Below are 18,637 nucleotides of genomic sequence, written 5' to 3' on the forward strand. Positions count from 1 at the left end.
TAGAGAGTATACCTTAAAGGAGCTAAATATACTATGGTAGTCCGATTAGACCACAAAAACCTTATATTCTTTACTACGACAAAAGTGCTTACCTAATAATAAGTACAATAGGCTAAAACCCTAGTATAATACGATTTTAAAATTAAACACTATAAGGGAATAGAGAATAGCTAAGTAGATACTCTTAGTAGATAACTAGATTACGAGTTAGGAACTAAAGTAGCGGAACCCGCTATCCTAAAATAGAATTTAGATAGAACGATCTTATACAATCGATAAATACTAGCCGCCACGCTAGAACTATAGGATAATAAACTAATCTAGAGGATCAAGTAAGAAGTAGAAAAAGACCAAATCTAAGAATTGGCCGGAGATAATAGTAAGTTAGTTAGAAATCAGGAAGGAACCATCCTAATATATAGACTAATCTATATACCCTTAAGTATAAGGAAAGAAGTGATCTAGAAACACCACGATAACCCTACTTATAGATATATAGGAATAGAAAAGACTATCGAGTATATCTCACAAAACTATTATTTTCTAAATATATATCGAAAAGTTAGATTCTATATTAAGAATTGCGATATATACTAAAGAAATAAGCTAGTATAATATATACTATATAGAGAAATATAACTATCTAAGACTCCCGCGAAACTATAGGATTAGATTATAATAGACTTTATCACAAAGTTACCAATCTCCGATAGACACAATATAATTATAGTTATAGTCGATAGACTAATAAAGTACACTTATATAATTCTAATAATAGAAACTATTACCACCGACGTAATAGCTAATATTGTCTTACGATATATAGTTACTAACTATAGACTACTAACCAAAATTATATCGGATAGAGATAAACTATTTACCTCTAATATATAGTAATCTTTTACGGATTAACTAGGTATTAAATTAAGAATATTAACAGCCTATTACCTACAAACCAATAGATAAATAGAGAGAGTAAACTAAACACTAAAGTAGTACCTAAGACACTACGTGAACTACTAATAAGACGATTAGGTAGGACTACTACTAACAGCGTAATTAGTATATAATAACGCTATATATATAATAACTAACGAATCACTATTTTACGCAAATTTTAGGTACTACCTAAGGGTGATTAGAACCCTATAAGGATAGGTAGCTATAGCTAAGTTAGTAAGACTTAAAGCCACCGAACTTAAATAGCTTTACCTATAGCTATCCTAGGATATCGATTTCGTTAACCTCCGAATAAAGAAATACTACGATAACTAGTATAAAGGAGGGCTAGACCTAAAAAAGGGGGAAAAGGTCTACCTACTACAACGAAATATTAAAATAAAACGACCAAGCGACAAACTCGACTATCTATAATTAGGACCCTTCGAAATCGACAAAAAAATAGGATAAGTTAATTATCGATTAAAACTCCTATATAGTATACAAAAACGTTACCTAGTATTCTATATCTTATTACTCAAACCTACGTTAAACGATACTAAAATCGCTACCGATGTAGAACTCGATATAGAAACCGAAGAAGAATACGAAGTCGAACGTATCCTAGTAGACCGATAGTACGATAGTTAATAATAATTACTAGTATAATAGAAAGGTTACCCTACCTTAGAAAATATATAGGAACCTATCGCGAATTTAAGGGGCTACCACTAGCTCGTTTAATAATACTACTAGAAGGTAAAGCGAACTCCGGAACTACGAGAGGTAAGGAAGACTCGGAATCCTAGAAAGAAGAAGGGAGACTAACAATCTCCGATAATATCCGATCGAAGTCAGGATAATCGGTAGTAGCGGCTAACTACTCTAGATCAAGAGTAGAGGAGGAAGGCTACTTAGGGGATAAATATTTTTTATCGAGAATTTAAAGAAGCTTAGTATTATACTCTAACATTTTAAAACCCTTTTATTTTAAGAAAGCTATTTATTTTCTTAACTATCGCTAACGCGATATAGCCTCTTAATATTGTTTTTGTTTATTTAGCAATTTTTGGTATAACTCTATAAGATAAGATTATAGCGTAGATAACTCGGGCTCTAGTAAATCGAGCTCACTTTTATTCTTTTTAATATTAACGGAAAGTTTATCTTTAGCGTCACGCAATAGATCCCACTTATAAGAAGTGTGGAAATCTCGTTTATACAACCTACCCGCCCACGTATAGGTAGTACACTTAGAATAACGACGAGAACAATCTATCACGTAAGATATACCTAAACTAAGGTAGTAACTATAAGGAACGGTAGTCACAAAACTATTCGCCTTAATATAGTCCGCTTACGTACGATAAGTAACTAAAGAATCACGAGGGAGCTTAGGAGTACTTTCTAAGATAGAATCAGCCTTGCGTTTAGGTATAATAGGATAGGAAGGATAGGAAATCTAACTTACCGAAGGAAAGGGGGGACTATAGGTTTATAAGCTTCGAGGACAAAACTCCTAGGAAGGAGGAGGTGATATTACGGACCTATTAGATACCTAACGACCCAAACTACCCCACTAGTATTATAGGCCATCGAGAGCCAATCAACCTAGATCATATACAAAGGACACCCTGGCCAACTAGAAATCGTATCACGTGATTATATAGGTAGTAGACCGGTCGACGGTAGAACGATAGATTCCGCCAAGACAAATCTACTAAGCTACTATCTACCCAACTACCCCTAGGAAGATAGGAGGATATATAAGGACGTTCATTCATGTACTTAGTCTAGTTCTTTGTCTTCAATCCTACATTGTTACTTGTGCATACCTATACGAACTTATAACTCTTGACTAAGATATAACTTGATAAACACTACGAGCCAGACCAATACCCCGGTATAGATCTACTCGGCGCTCTACCTGGCATTGATTCCTCGACACGACTTCTAGGGACTTAGGCTATAGTAAGGCCTACGGATGAGGCAACAGCTCAGTGACGACAGACGTATCGTTGACGTGGGAAACCCGAGGTGTATTAAGGTAACTATACCCTGAAACCGCCCAACCTAACCGTGACCAGTTAGCCAGTGCGTAACAGGTGGTTGGGGGGGGTGATATACTATGCGCTAAAAATGTGGGGTTTGTCGCAAGACTTTTGGCTCAGGATGTACCAGCAATCAAGCAATGGAAGATGGGGTCATTCTACATCCCCTTACCCTAGGCATAGGGATTAAAAGCTGTGAGCACTTTAGCAGAAATAATATTATAGCCTAATGGTAGGTTATAATATTTTGTAGGGGAAGGTGTATTAGATAAGCTTTATCTTATATAATATTGTATTATATAAGATATAGAAAGGTTTATAACTACTTAGCTTAAGTAGATGATGATAGGTGAGAGGTAAGAAAAGTTGTATTCAATTAATTATTTTCTAGCTAGGAATCCTCCATTCCTTATATAGGCAAGCTCAAGCAGTATAGAATATCATAGAAAGTTATTAATAATATAATGTTTTATTATGATATCCTAGATTTATGGCGATATATTGTGAGTCATAATATAGTTTACCGTAAATAATATATATAAGGTTCTCTTAGATATTACCGGTAAAATATATATCTTATCCTCACACACCATAGTATATAAATATATCTTACAATTACTATTATGCTTACAAAAGCAATAATTCAAAAAAAATCAAAATCAACTATGAAAGCCGGTTTTGAAGGTAATCTTCTCTTCGATTTATTAACGGAAAGGTGCGTCTATGGGACCGAAAGAAATTCCGCTCTATGACCCAAACCACCCCAATAACCCAATAATAACCTATTTAACCCTATTCTTACATGAAATATGGGTCTTAGCGTTTAGAACGATACTAAGTTATATAAACAAATGGGTCTTGGTACAACAACCTCCCCCTCTCCATAATCTCACCCGCCCCCTACCTGAATGCAGGCACCAAGTCACGTGTACATCTGGCATAATTATATTCTGCCAGCCAAATATTATTTTGATCTATATAGTAAAAAATGTATATTTATCGTCAGAAAAAGATACTTATTTCGCTATAAACAAAGATTTTTTTATACAGTAAACCCCCTTTGTAACGAATCAATTGAGACAGGGCCAAATATTCGTTAGATCTAGGCTTTCGTTAAATCCAGGTCCCCATATATTATATATATGTATATCTGGTTTATATACAAATTTATACTCCAAAATAGCTTCTAATATCCCTCTACTTCTACTCTCCTATTCTCCTAACCTCCAGTACCCTTTCATGTTTATAAAGAGTATTAATTAAATAGGTTTCACCCTGATCCTACTACTCTTCATATAAATATAGGGTTTTCAAAGCCTAAATAGCTTCACTATATAGAATCCGCGCCTTTTAATTCTTCATTTTATCCTTATCAACCTCTAGAAGGAATTTATTAAGTATAATATCATTAATAGTAGCTAAATTGTCCTTAATAAGTTTATCCATTGGGTTTAAGAAGTTCTTAATATCTATTAGGTTTAGAACCTAGGCCTATACGAGGGATCTTGGTGGCCTTCGGCCACCAGATAGTCCTTGTGGAGCGAAGTGACAAGGTTTTTACCTAGTTAGGTACGGGTTTATAATTACGTAATCACTATCGAATTTATATTCGTGCTGTTTATATCACGTGATAAAGAATTACAATTGCTGGGCTTAGTGTATATCTACTGCTAGCAGAATTATTCTGCCATTTCTTGGCGATAATATTTTCGCCGCATTAGAACTCTATGGATTTGGACCTTATATAGGAGCAAGGTCACGTGATATATACCCGAGCCCTTATGATATAGGTTACTTCGCTTCGCTCCGCAACTATATAAACTACTAATAAGATAATTAGGTAGGACTATTATTAATTGCGGAGCGAAGCGAAGTAACCTATATCATAAGGGCTCGGGTATACGTCACGTGACCTTACTCCTATATAAGGTCCAAATCCATAGAGTTCTAATGCGGCGAAAATGTCATCGCTGAGAAATGGCAGAATAATTCTGCCGGCAGTAGATATATATTGTACACCAAGCCTAGCAATTGAAATTATTTATCACATAATATAAACCGTCTGAATCTAAATACAATAGTGATTATATAAAAAAAACCAGTACCTAAGTAGGTAAAAACCTTGTCACTTCGCTCCACAAGGACTATCTGGTGGCCGAAGGCCACCAAGATCCCTTGTATCTTAGGTACTATTTTAGGGTCTAGTTTACCCTTTCTATTTACCTATTAGTCTATAGGTAGTAGGTAGTAGAGAGTCTTAGCTTAATACCTAGTTGATCTATAAAGGATTATTATATATTGGATATAAATAATTTATCTCTATCTAATATAATCTTAGTTAGTAACCTATAGTTAGCGATTATATATTATAAGATAATATCAACTATTTAACTAGTGGTAATAGTTTCTATAGTTAGGATTATATAGGTATACTTCATTAGCCTATTAACTATAACTATAATTATATTATATTTACTAGAGATTAGTAGCTTTATAATAAAGTCTATTATAATCCATTCCTATAGTTCTATAGGAGTCTTAGATGGTTATATTTCTCTATATAGTATATATTATATAGGTTTATTTCTTTAGTATATATTATAGTTTTTAATATAGAATCTAACTTTTTAATATATATTTAGAAAATAATAGTTTTATGATATATATTTAATAGTCTTTTCTACCCCTATATATCTATATATAGGGTTATTATAATATTTCTAAATCACTTCCTTACTTATAATTAAGGGTATATAGATTAATCTATATATTAGGATAGTTCCTTCCTAGTTTCTAATAAGTTTACTATTACTTCTAGCTAATTCCTAGATCTAGTCTTTTTTAGCTTCTTTTCTAATTTTCTAGATTAGTTTATCTTATTACAGAGCGAGGTAAAGTAACCTATAATATAAGGGCTTATATATATATCACGTGACCTTACTTATATATAAGGTCTAAATCTATAGAGTTCTAATATAGCGAAAATATTATCGCTAAGAAATAGCAGAATAATTCTACTAGTAGTAGATATACACTAAGTGTTACCAGCCAGTTCTTTAAACAAAAGAGTGCATTTCAACAAGAATACTAAGTACAAAGAGAGAAGGAAAAGGAAGAAAGAAAACTCTAGGATAGGATCCTTTATAGGGTCCTATCACCACTAAGTATATAAACAATACAAACTCTATTAAGGTAGAAATATCTAGTAGAATCCTTTCGGCGGAAATCTTCTTAGTAGAAAAGATCTACCTTCTAGATTATTATATAACCCCTAAGAAAGAATATATTTAGTCCCTAAATACTAGTTTATTATTATTACTATAGTCTTTAAGGACTTAATCTTCTTTATTAATATTAAGCTACTCCTATAGATATATAGGAGGACTAGATTTCGAAGGGTACTATATATAGAATTCCTATACTTTCCTTAGTATATACTTTATATTACTAGTAGGATATTATTATAAATTAAGGTTATATCCTACCTATTATACCCTATACTATAGTTTCTAATAATATATCCTAGTGTCTAGAACCTTCTTAACTTCCTAGTTATCTATCTCCCTAATCTATATTAGTAGAGATAGGTCTATATATTATCCTTCTAATGGCTCTATTATAGCTATCTTTTATAGCTTACTTAGGTAAAAGATAGGGTATACTTAGATTACCTCTAGTAGATCTATCTTATAGGAGTTACCTACTTCCTTAATAATCTTATATAGCCTACTAGTTAGATAAAAGAGCTTTCTACTTAGCTAATCTTAGAGCTAGTCCTTTATTATAATAAATACTAAGTTACTAACTCTAAAATCCTTTTCTTAGTAGTACTTATTTACTTAGTAAATCTATAACTACTATAACTTTATAACTTACTCCTTAGTCTAAGTCTAGATATCCTATAGCTTAGAGAGTATTTATATTATATCTTACTTATTTAGTATTACTATCTCTTAGTCTTTCTAGTTAAATATTATTAAAGGTTTATATCCTCTTTCTATAAAGAAATATAATTTCTTTTTTATATCCTAGGGGAGAATTAAGGCTATAAAATTAACTATTAGTAAAATCTTTAAATAGTTATCCTAGTTCTATTTAATATATAGTTATAACCTTTATATTATATACTAATTTACAAGGAATCTTGGTGGCCGAAGGCCACCAGATAGACCTTGTGAAGCGAAGTGACTTGTTAGTACGGAGTAGTTAATAGTTTGTTAGTGACTGGGTATTGATTAAGTAATCATAGCTGGATTTAGATTCCACGCCAGTTTATATCACGTGATAAGAACTTTCATTACTAAGGCCTCAGTACAGAGGCCCGGCAGAATTATTCTGCCATTTCTCAGCGATCATTTTTCACCGCATTAGAATCCTATGGATTTGGACCTCATATAGGAGCAAGGTCACGTGACATACACCTGAGCCCTTATGATATGGGTTGCTTCGCTTCGCTCCGCAATAAGAAGATAAGAGCTAGTTTATTTAATACCTATAGATAATTTAGTAACAAAGATAATATAAGGGGATATAATATATAGCTATCTTAAGTAAATTCTTAATATTCGGTCTTCTTAACGCGAATTTAGTATAGTTAACCCCCTTCCTATACTTATTTATAGATAATATACCTATATAAGTAGCTACTAGATAATTAAGAACCTTCCGATATTACTTATATATTATACCTAGCTTCCTATCTTTTATATTCACTACTTAGTCAAAATTGTTCTAGTATTCTAATTAATAGCGTATATCCTAGTTTACGCGCTTAGACTTCCCGAATTCTATCTAAAGCCACTATTTAATAAATTCCTTACTTATTATATTATAGTATAAGGTAAAGGAATTAATATAGTTAGGATTTAGTATCGTAAGATAAGGAGGTAAAGGTATATATTACGAAGAGCTAAGAGGGGCAAACTAATAACTATCGTGTGCCGATATTAAGGTTTGTTAACTTCCTAACACGTAAGGGGTTATAAAAAGTGTATCGTTAGGGAGAAGAAGGTATTTAAGAGTGTCTAACGAAGCCCCCTTATAGCTTAAGGAAGTAGAAGTGTTAGAAAATTGTGATATATTTAATATAGGTAAATATAAACGTAGTAAGGAGTATATAACTTATAGTAAACTATTTTCTATAATCAAAGTGTAAAGGACTAAAATTTACTATTTTTACTAAGTAGATCTATTAGTCTATTTAATAAACTATTACTATTAGTTAGTTTATAAGGGTCACCCACAACGAACCTCGTTTAGACCCTTGATAAACCTTATCTAGACCCTCTAACCCTCGTCCGGACCCTCAATGAACCTTATATTCCTAACCTCGGTCGTAGAATAGATAGTGTAGTCTAGTTATTGTATAAAGCCTTCTGAACCCTATATTTTTAACCTTAGTCAGAAAATAGATAGTATATCTAGTTATTATATAAAGCCTTCTAAACTGGTTTAGATATAATTCTCTTATATCTAAAGGGTAGAAAAAAGATATATTTCTTTTAAGTAATATTATATATATAGATATATATCTTTAATATATATTTCTACTACAATACAGACTAATCACTTCTACCTCACCAAGTACTATTTCCCTACGGTCGCATAGTATAAAAAAAGCATAGAACTAAGAGAACCATACTTAAAATATAAGATGATCAAATAACTTTACAATATTTAATAACTTAAATAGTCATAAATTAGTGATTATAATCTAGTGGACAAAATAGATATAAATAACTATATTTTATTAAGAGATATAAGTAGTTTTATCCACCTTAATTAGGCTTAGCGCTCGAAATTTATGTATCCTGGGGTCGGGTGGAGGGTCCAAGATCATAGACCACCCGGAGGGTCACTGCCAGGTCTAAGTATAAGGATTACTAAGATATATTTACTATACTAAAAGAGAGGGAACTACTAAAGTTTTAACTATAAGATTAATACTATAGAAGGCTTTGAACTAACTTTTAAGCCTATCTACTAATTATTATAGAAAGAATCTAATATACTTAAGAAATATATCGATAATAACCTAAAGAAAGGTTATATCTAAGCCTTAAAATCACTAGTTAGATACCTAATTATTTTTATACCTAAAAAGGATAGTGAGAACACTGGTTTTACAAGAAGCAGTATATGCTCTGGAAAACTGCATTGAAATGCGTGGAGAAGGGAGAAAGCTATCTACGTATGAAGACTATGATATGCTGGGAGCAACCAGAGGTCACGTGATCTTTAACACCCCCCACCACTAGCGAATCCTAGTCTACACCCCCCCATACTAGCCTAAAAGATCCCTTTCCTCAGTGTAAAAAACCAGATATTTTTCGAGTATTTGTCTTTAAGATGATCCACCTATAGACAGAGAAAGTATAGTAGATGATCTAGATTGTCCGTAACTTAGACAAATCATGATCCTTTCTATAATAGGTCTATTAACCTATATAAATTAAAGGTTACTTCCGATAGGTATATAGTCCTATTTATAAAATCTACCCTTTAAATAGGAGATATAGTAATAGCTTTGTGAGGCTATTAGTAGCTATACTTACTATAGGAATCTTAATAAATTTAATAGATCTAGTAGCCACTTCTTAGTGAAGTCGATAAAATCGAACTATAATATATTTAGTATTAGTATAAAATTCTAGGTTAGATACTAGGGTAATTACTCTATTATTGTCTATAAAGATAGGGATAGATTTATAGAGAAACCTAGGGATCCCTAATTCGATAAATAATATATTAACTATAAAGCTTCTTATATAGTAAGAGCTTTAGTAATATATTCGCTTTCTATAGTTAATAAAGTAATATAGGGTTACTTTTTTAAGGTCTAAGAAATAACACTACCCCCTAGTTTAAATAGGAATCCGGAGGTTAATACACCTTTTTCACTATATAGACTAGCCTAGTTAGTATTATAGAAGCTAACTAGAGAGGTAAACTTAGTTAAATTAATTAATTCTTCTAATAAATTTACTATTAAGGGAAAAGAGATAACTAGATCTCTTAATCTAGTAAGGTATCGAAATACCCTTTTTTAAGTACGAAAATACTACTTACTAGGATTGTTAGTGCATTTAGTAAGCTTAATAGTGATAAAAGAGATATTAGGTCTTATTAACACTATTAGCTATACTAATATACCGATTTTTATCTAATATTCCTTAATCTCTAGCTTTATAGCTAGGCTATTAGATTCTAAGAATTATAGAGTAAGTATATCCTTTTTATCTATAGGAGTTATGATAGCCTTATAATTTTCGAGGCTAAGGTATATAAGGATTTTATCGATATAATCCTTCTAAGAGAGATAAATTAAACTATCTTAATCCTTATAGATATTAATAGTAAGATATCTTTAAATTAGACCCTTATCTAAAATATCGAAATACTTAGAGATAGCGGTTCTAAAATAACTAATTACTATCTCTAAGGGAGATAATAGAAGTAAATCGTCGATATAGATCAATATATAGATAGGGATTTAATTAATCTCTTTCTTAAAGATTAAGTGATCTAACTATATCTTCGAGAATCTAATTAATAAAAGGATATTATGAAGAAGCTTATACTATTCCTTCCCTAGGACTCTACTTTAGACTATAAATTATCTTAAGGAGACCTATATAGTCTAGATACTACTTATATTAAATCTTAGGAAGCTTAATATAAATTAGTTTTTTTAGTTCTATATACAGAAAGGTAGTAATAATATTAATATAATAAAGATACTAGCCTTTAGACACTATAATAGCGGAAAAGATCTTAAAAGGTATAGGCTTAGTAATAATAGTATATACCTTATAAAAATCTAGGTCTTTAACTTAGCGGAAGCCTTAGGTAATAGGCTAAGCTTTATAGGTACTATTATACTTGATTTTAAATACCTAGCGAAGGGTAAGAGGGGCCCTTTTACCCCTATTATTTAGGTAAAGAATTTATCTCTAGGTACTATTTATTAGGTAGCGATTTAATTCCTTATATACTATAAGAAGCTATTTATCTTTAGGATATAGCTTATTTCTAGCCATTAGGTTCGAAACTAAGGTCTATTAGCTTAAGATTTAAACTAGTAAATAATTCTTTAGATATAGTAGCTATAAAGAGAGTAAGTAATATACTAGGATAATTAGTAAATAGCTATATTAAATTAGTATTAAAGAATGATTTTAAAGCTACTATATTTAGGAATACTTAACTAGGTTTTCGAATCTAAGTTAAATACCTTAGCGCTTATAGGGCTTCTAGTTTAGAAGTAGGTATAAAGTCTTTATCTTAATAGGTATTAGGAACTATATCTATATCTTAATAATTTGATTAGGGTAAGGAATCTATAGGATAATCTATATTAATAGTCCCCTAGGAAGGAGACTATAGTTCTATAAGAACCCCTAATCTACCTATATTAAAGTGGATACCTTTATCCTCCTATTATACCTCTATATTCCTACTAGAGCTACCCTCTATTTCTTTATTTCAATCCTATTTAGGATTATCCTTAAATAATATAGGGTTTATTAGGGGGAAATTATTTTATAGAGTATTATCTTTATTAGTTAAATTTTTAACTATAGGTAAGGGAGGAGAGGAAGGATAATTCGACTTAGTTCTAAAATAATTACTAAAAGTATTCTAATATAAGAAATTAACTAGAATATAATATTTATAGTTAGGGGGTTTATACTCTTAATTAGGATTTATACTATCGATATTTAAAAGGGGATTGATATGACCACCCCCCCCCACTACCTGAATATTCAGGTATAAATACCACCGCCTTCCTGATTTATATACCGCCCTCGTAGCAAACTTTATAGTAAAAAACCTATATAATAGTAGTAGACAGTAGGTACCTATAGTTTATATGTAAACCCTATACAAAATTAAGTCACTTTTGTCATATAACTCCCTATATACATCCTATGCCAAAAGTCTTGCGACAAACCCCACATTTTTAGCGCATAGTATATCACCCCCCTAACCACCCTATTTATTTTTTTCTTCCTACAACAACCATGCGCTCTTTCGGCACTGAAATCTCTGGAAATAGGGGTATTCAATGCGAGCTATCTCCTAAGCAACGTGCGGGGATATGTAGTGCCCTAGATACTAGGGTGTGAAGGATATGCCTGGGCGCACATTCTCCCGCTCGGCCAAAAGACCATTATATCAGAGCCCATGCTCTGATATGCCCAGGACCAATATATATAGTAGCGCACATAGTTTATCCGTGACATAGGGTATCTGCTTCGAAACTCGCCGTCGAATATGGCTGTCACCGGAGCACTATTTACCGTACAAAAGAGTGGTTTTTAGAGCAAAAAAATACCTCGTCGAGACCCCGTACCAGCCGCCCCCTAATCTTCAACTAACGCGCCCGTAAATTTATATATTTATAGGCCCGCCGGAACCCTCTTTGGTCCTATAAACGCCTCGGCGTAAGCTGCCCTAGGTACCCCTCTTGAAGTACAATTCGAAGGGTTTACCGAGCCTACAATCTATATAAAAGGAGATCTCTAAATAAGATCCCTATTAGCGTTTAAATAGCAAAAAAAGACTTACTTTTGCGCGGAAATAGCGGATATAACTTGATTTTTCGAACTAGATCTAGTCGGACGAATGTTCCGTTTAACGAATGTCTAATTCTGGTATAAAATAGGCCTAGAGATTCTAATCTGAGACCTATCGGTGTGAACTTATAAACCTTAAGGTTTATATAAAGGATATTGTGTAAATAGTATAGGCTAGGATCTAGCTTAGTAGGTATATAAAGTTAGTGGTCATAGAACGGGAGAGACGAGGTATTAGGAATAGCTATACAGTAAATTCCTATCTTAATACTCTTAAAGAAGGCCTTCTCCCAATCTATATACCTAGAACTATCTTCTAGTAAGATAATACCTATATATATACTATAGGTATTGTGGGAGAGTGGTTTGAATAATATAGGGTATATATCGAGGATTGGCCTCTATATTTACCTGATCTCAGCCCTATTGAGCCTTGCTGGTGGATACTAAAGGTCAAATTATTAAATATGTACCCCGAATTAATAGAAATGGGTAGGAATGTAGAGGATTGGATGTATTTTAAGAGAGCTATATACGCTGTATGGGATATACTTAATCAGGGTGTAATTGACGATTTAATTCGCTCTGTGCCTAGGAGATTGCTTGCTACGCGCAAAGTAAAGGGGTATTATACTAAATATTAAATGCATTAAATTCATTGGCTATTTCTCTATCTATTAATATTAAAATTAATATATATTTACTATATTGGTGGTGTAAAATATATAGTTGAATATAGTGATATATATTTGATGGGGTGCGGGTAAAAACCGACTGTCGTAGGACTTTTGGTCATAGAGTGTATATAGATAAGATAAATTAATATTCTAATTCTAGTTTATATATATTAACCTACCTTTTTTAACCCCATTTTTTCATCACTTTCTTTATCAATTTCATTAATCTCTATATTAAATCCATCGTTAATATAGCCTCCCTAGGCCTAGAATACCTAGATTCCGACCTAGAATCCGATCTAGAGATCGTCCCTAAGCCCCCCCACCCTACTAAGCACCAGGCAGCTAATCACCGAGACAAGCACCGAGTCCACCCCTACCCTACTAACCACCGAGTCCCCTCCTCCCGCGGAGCTAAGTAATAGAGAGTGTACTAGCATACCTTTACTAGACGCTTCCATCCTTAACTAGCGGTATAAAGATCCGGAGCGCGTAGTTCACCTACTTAAGGAATTTACTAAATATAATAGCTTTGTATTCTCTACCTTACATTCTAAGTGTATAAAGAAAGGGGTAAAGAAGACTATTTAGCTATACTATAACTAGGGTCGTGAGTATCGAGATCGACTTAACTATAATTAGATATAGAATATAACAATAATCGTAAATAGATATCTATTCTTAGTCTCGCTTCGATTAGATCTTAATATAAATAAATAGGTTCCTACCCTAGATAATCTAGCTTATAACTATAGTCCCTCTCTACCCTCTACCTACCTAAGCTATCGAGCTAAAGAGCTTACTATAAAAGCGGAAGAGATCTAGAAGTAAGTTAAATGGGGCCTCCCTACCTATTAGATCCTTTCTAATCTATAAAAAGATAATCTAGAGTTATATCTAATTCCCTAGGATATCTATAATTTTCGAAAGAAACTTAACTATTAATTCCTTACTAGCTATACCTCTCTTTAGGTATTATTAATAGAGCTCCTAAAGGATAGAGAATAGATCTTTAGATATAAAGTCGATAGTGATAACTATATTACTACTCTATTTTATATATATAAATTAAGTATTATAATACTAAAATTAAATCCCTAGGTAATTTCTATACTATGTATATAAAATAAATTAGTATAGCTTACCTTTACTTAATATTATTAGCTTCTCTACTACTAGTTTAACCTTCTATATTAGCTTTACCTTTATCTAGAATAAAAAAGATAATATATATAAAGTTATTTTAAACTACCTTACCGATATATATAAAGCCCTTAGTCTTAAGCCCCTATAGATAATTCTTATAGATAAAGAAGATATACTAAGAAAAGCTATTAAAAGTGTATTTCCTACTATAAAGAGTATAATCTATATCTAGTATATTAATATATATCTCTTAAAAAAAGTGTATCTAATTCTTTAAGGCTAGATTATAAGAGCTAAGAGAGAGTTAGCTACCTAGTTAACCACTTCCTAGTTAACCGCTTCCTAACGTCGAATAAAGGTATAGAGAGATAAAGAGCTTTATTAAAAGGTAGATAAAGGCTAGAAGAAAATACTAAAGTATTAGATTAGATTATATACACTATAACTATCGAAGAGATAACCTAATAGTAGGAATACTTTAAAGAGAACTATAAAGACCTAATATTCTAACTACTTATTAAGTATATTTAGGATAAATAGCTTAATAATTACCCTAAGTAGTTTTTTTATATTTATACTTATTAATATCTCTATCTCGGCGAAATAGCTATCTCTTAAATAGAAGGAGGCCACTAGCTCCTAAAGTAGGACTTATAGGTATTAATAAGTGATTTACTTATTATCCTTTAAACCTTTAAGTGTATAGTAAAGCGTTAATTTATAAAGATTTAAAATAATATTAAGAACGATAAGATAAGGAGACTAATAACTATTATACCTAGGGATATACTACTTATCGGATAAGTCTTAGGAAAGGTAATATAATATATATAAAAACTCTAAGTATAATATCTCCTAGAAAGTGAAGATAAACCTCTAATTCCCCTAGTTTATAACTATAATTCTAAGGAAATAGCTAGGTACCCCTATATTTATTTAATTAAGGAGTATAAGGATAAGAATAAGAGCCTTAAACCAGAGCTATTCTACTAATATTAGTATTTATACTTAGTCTTAGTACTACCAATTAATCCTTTACTTCTACTATAGAATCCCCTCTAGGTTCGATAACGAGGATATCCCTATAGCGTAAGAAATTTTATTTAGAATACCTAATTAAATACCTAGTAAAGTATCTAGTCTTTACCTAATCCCCTTATCTAAGATCGATTAACCTAGCGAGATCCCTTAGGATTCGAATATATATTTTCGTAGGAATAAGGACAAGGACGAGGATATAGTCGGCTATAGGGACGAGGTTAAGGATGTACTTAGGGATAGGGAGAAACTAACGCTAGTGGAACTAACGCTAGTGAAACTAACGCTAGTGAAACTGGTAGAGGTAGTTAAGGACGTAGTTGAGGACGAAAACGCGCGCGCGGAGGTGCCTAAAAGAAGTATATATAATATATAGAGTAGATTAACGTAGAAACCAGTGAAATATACGATTTTTTCTTATTAAAATATATGTTTTTTTACTATATAAACCAGAATTATATAGGGGTGGTAGAATATATGGTAGAAAACTCTATACCTAGTAGAAATATGGTAGAATTCAGTGTCGCACCCGATAGGGAAAGCGGTGGCTGAATATTCAGGTAGGGGGGGTGGTGTGAGCCAAGGGGGGGTGGTCATATCAATCCCCTATTTAAATTATAGGTAGGGTTAGGTAATTACTTAGCGGGAGTCTCGTTAAAAACTATATTATAAGACCGCTTAATCTTCTTTGTATATACGTTATAGAGAATATAATTATCACCCTTATCGTAGGCGATTAATTTAGCTTCTTCTATATAAGAATCTAGCTTTATAGACCGCTTTTCTTTAGGGATTAAGAACCAGTATTAGTAGCTAAGGGTATAAAGGTTTAAAAGGTTAGGTTTCTTCCTAAAGAGTGCTTTATATAGAGATATTCTAATCTATAAGGAATAGAGATAATTTATTATATAATTAACGCCTCTAAGAAGATATCCCTAGAGATATTTAGGTAGTTAATACTTAGTCATAATAGTAACAAGGGGTTCGATAAGAAAGTCGATTTTTAATCTTAGTAACCCTATTTAATTACTTAGTGTATAGAGGTATAGGATCCTAAATAATACCCTTTATAGAAAGGTAAGATACTAGTACCTTATACTCTATAGTATTGTCTCTATATACTCGCTTCACTAAATATCTAAACTATATATTTAGATAGGCTTCGAGCTAAATGAATTTCTCTATAACTTCTACTCTTAATTTAAGAAGAAATACCTATATAAACTATATAGCGTTATCCGTAAAGGTGATAAAATATTGTTTACCACTATATAAAGTAATTAAGATAGGACCCTAAACGTTAAGATAAATTAGTTCTCTAGGTTTAGATCTAATCTATTTCTACTTCCTAAAGGGTAAGGTATATCCTTTTCCTTTAATATAGGGAGTATAAGGGTATATAACGCTGGTACCTTTCTTAAGTTTAATACTATTAGTATAAATCTCTATCTTTTGTACTTAATCTTCACTGGTATAGTAGGTATAGCGATATACTAGATTAATAGAAATAGGGGCTATTTTATCTAGGGCGAACACTAAATCTAAGGATCTAGAGAGTAAATTAACTAAGATTATATAATTAAGCTTATTAATTCCTAGGTAATTTAGCTAGTAGTGTTTACCTTTATAGGTAGTATAACCAACTATTATTATTACTAAACTAAGGGATTTATTTTAATAAAGGAAAGTTATTATCCTATTCTTTACCTAGGTACCTATATTAGCTTTATCGAGAGCTAATATAGAGATAAGACTAGATCTTAATTAAGGTACTAGCTATACTTTTTATAAGGTAAGTAAAGTAAGATATTTAGAATAGTTATAATTCTATAATTAAAGAATAATATCACTATATCCTTCTATATAAAAGATATCCCTAGTAGCTATAGAAACTAGTAGAATATATTCTCTAAAGTTAATAAATATAGATCTATAGGGAGTTATATAAGTACTTATTCCTAAATCAATTATCTATCGTGAAGTATTATTACTATTATCTATAAGATATCCTTCTTTTAAAATATAATAGTAGTCCTTTCTCTTATTAAATAAACTTTAATCTTTCTTAATATATCGACCTAAATATAAAGTATTTATAAAGAGGCTATTATACTTAAGTAATAGATCTCTAGTAGGTAGTCCTTATTAAGGCACTAGGTTAGAGAAGGGATTATAGATAGTATTAGCTTAAGGCTATTACTACTATTACTAATTAATAATAATATTACTGGTAGTATCTATATAGCCTATGATTTAACTAGGTATAGGAATAGAAACTTATTAAGGCTACTACTAAGGTTAAACCTAAAGCTTAGTAGTATTTACTTAGATAGTGGCTTTAAGGGGATACTTATTTATATAATAATTACCCTATATACTATAAATATAATAAAAAATATCTATATAGGCTATGGATTTACCTTTCGAGGTCTTATCCTTAGTATTTTTAGCTAAATTTTTAGCCTCCTTAGTGTCCTTTTTCTTGTCCTTTCTTATGGTATTAGTCGAAGAAGAAGTAGGTATATATAATATAGTTATATTTACTAAAGCTATAGTACTAGAGATTAATTTATTAGTGGTTTCTAACTTAGTGAATTAGATATAAACCTATTCTATAAAGTTCTTATCTTTCTTATTGATAATAAGGTTCTAAATAAAAGAAGTGTGAGCACTTTAGCAGAAATAATATTATAGCCTAATAGTAGGTTATAATATTTTGTAGGGGAAGGTGTATTAGGTAAGCTTTATCTTATATAATATTGTATTATATAAGATATAGCAAGGTTTATACTTAGCTTAAGTAGATAATAATAGGTGCGAGGTAAGAAAAGTTGTATTGAATAAATTGTTTTCTAGCTAGGAATCCTCCATTCCTTATATAGGCAAGCTCTAGTAGTATAGAATATCATAGAAGGTCATTAATAATATAATGACTTCATTATGATATCCTAGATTTATGGCGATATATTGTGAGTCATAATATAGTTTACCGTAGATAATATATCTAAGGTTCTCTTAGATACTACCGGTAAAATATATATCTTATACTCTCACACCATAGTATATATCTTACAATTACTATTATGCTTACAAGAAGTATAGCGTAGATTCTCTATAAGGGCTTATTTAAATTAATAAAGTTTAATTAGTGCTAGGATCTTCTAAGAAGAACTAGCTATCTAGTTAAAATTATAAAGTATATCCTAGA

This window comes from Penicillium coprophilum (assembly GCF_028826855.1).
Source record: "Penicillium coprophilum strain IBT 35676 chromosome Unknown utg000004l_segment0_segment0, whole genome shotgun sequence".
Lineage (NCBI taxonomy): Eukaryota > Fungi > Ascomycota > Eurotiomycetes > Eurotiales > Aspergillaceae > Penicillium > Penicillium coprophilum.